At 42.5% G+C, this 2,224-nt stretch overlaps 1 pseudogene; it reads right to left on the minus strand.

The window, feature by feature from the left end:
* Positions 1 to 333: 333 nt before the first annotated feature.
* Positions 334 to 417, minus strand: LOC112648966 (U6 spliceosomal RNA; annotated as a pseudogene).
* Between the last annotated feature and the right edge of the window lie 1,807 nt (positions 418 to 2,224).

Genomic DNA, 2,224 nt, shown 5'->3' on the forward strand with positions numbered 1-2,224 from the left:
TTGAAGAATGAATAAAAGTGAAGCAGGAAGCAGGGTTCTTCTGAGAAGCTTGGTGGTAAAGGGAAAGGAAGAACCGAGGCTGCTAGCTATGTCAACCTAGGTCCCACATCCAGGAAGGGTTTCTTTTGTTAAGACGGAAATACTGAATGTAATTAGGTGTCATGCCAAAGATTCCTTTAAAGAGGGAAATAATAATATAGCATGAAGAAAGTGGATGGTTAATAGACTAGATTCTAAGAAGGCAAAACTGGATGAGATCCAGCAGAAAAAAAAAGGGTGGGGGGAAGATAAGCCTCGAAGGGGGGCAGGGGCCTCATCGTGCCACAGTGAGAACAAATTTGCATGTCATCCTTGCACAGAGGCCATGCTAATCTTCCCTGTAGCATCCCAGTTTTAGTACATGTGCTGCCAAAGCAAGTGCATCACAGTGAGAACAAAGAAGGGGGAAAACAGGAATGCTGATAAAGTTAAGCTCAGAGCTATAGGAAGTTGTGAGAATTCCCATTATACTGTTCTCTGCCTATTTTGTCCTCTCAGTTCACTAAGAGTCAAAGTCATTTGCTGAGAATAAGATTAAATCCTAGCCTAGTGGGTTTGAAGAAAAATTCGATTAAAAAAAATAGCATCAACAGAGAAAGAAACGAACTGATTAGGAAACAGAAGAATTGCCAGGCAGTCCAGGGAACTGAGCCTTGGTTGGGGAGTGTGAATGTATGAGCTAACAGAAGTACCAAAATGTGGGCTCTCGAGTCCTCTCCAGTGTGTCTGGGTGTGGGCATTGAGAAATCAGGCTAATAGACTGGCCTCAAACGAGTATTGTAGAGCAGGTGCCCTGGAAGGGTACTGAGTCCAGGGAAAAAATGGCAACTATTTCATTTGTTTCCTCTCACATCTCTACACAAAAAGGTATTCTTGCCCTTGTGTTACAGAAGGTGAAGCTATCATTCATAGAAGCGTATCTATGTTCCATCTCAGTCCACCTGCACATCTACACATCTGCACGGGCTGTGTTAAGAGAGTCAGCTAGCTGGACCTTTAGAATCAAAGCCACTGCTCTCTCCACTGTACTGCACTGCCTCTCTGGCAGCTACACAATATTAACCAAAACAGAAAGAAGGAGTTAAGAGCTTTGTCCCTTTCCTATTCTGGGACAACTGTGTTCCCTCTGTTTTATAATAGAAATCCAGGTTATACACATGAAGCATTTTAGCCCCCAGAAGGCAAGCACTAAGCTAATTTAGGAGATATATAAATGGTGTACCAAAGTGCTCAGAGCAATGTTCACACAGTGATAAGCTCATTTATGATACAGGATTATTAAAACCCAATCTGTTTTTTGGGTTCCAGCAGATTTTTATTTGTGTTAGCAGCAGATTCTGCTCTATGCTGGGAAAAAGGAGAAATGATCTTCAGTGAGGGCACTGTAAGGCTTTGAGCAGAAGCTGCAAACCAGAATCGCACACTCCTCCAAGTACAGATTTCATTTCCTCATCCCTTTGGTGGTGATTTATGTCATTGTAGTGACACTATCCTCAAAACACTGGAAAGTAGGCAAAACGATATTTTATGATTAGGTATTTAATTGTAGCCAAATAATTTAAAATGTTTGAACACGATTGCTTCAATTCCCACTTTCTGGATAGAGGACTCAACCAAAACAGGTGGCAGCTCTGCACTTTTTACTTCTGATGTTCTCACTAAAATTCTCAGCAGCCCTCAGAGCTCAGAGAGCTTGACCAGCCGAAAGAATAATAAATTTTGAATACTGAATTCATTGGAGGAGTGGGCCTCTTTAACCCAATAAATACATTAATTTTTAAGGGAAATTTATTGAGTCCTTTTTTCAGACCATCAAATATGGCCTGTTCTCTGGAGCACGAGGAGAAATGAGACTGGAAGCTAGTGCCCTACCTGTACACAGGTCCTCCTTCTCCTGGAGTTGCCTTCTCTTGGTCTCCCTCCCTCTTTTGCTGAGGAAAGACAGCTGGTCAGAAGCCCTGTTCCTGAAGTCTGGCATATCCTACCCAAGGGCATGAACATCCAGTAGGTTAAGCATCCATCTCCTGATTTTGGCTCAGGTCATAATCTCAGAGTCATGGGATCAAACCCCACATCAGGCTTCCCACTCAGTAGGGAGTCTGCTTCTCTCTCTCTCTCTCTCTCTCTCTCTCTCTGCTACTCTTTCTACTTGCTGTCTCTCTCAAAGTAATAAATCAATTATTAA

This window comes from Canis lupus, chromosome 7, assembly GCF_003254725.2.
Source record: "Canis lupus dingo isolate Sandy chromosome 7, ASM325472v2, whole genome shotgun sequence".
NCBI classification, from domain to species: Eukaryota; Metazoa; Chordata; class Mammalia; order Carnivora; family Canidae; genus Canis; species Canis lupus.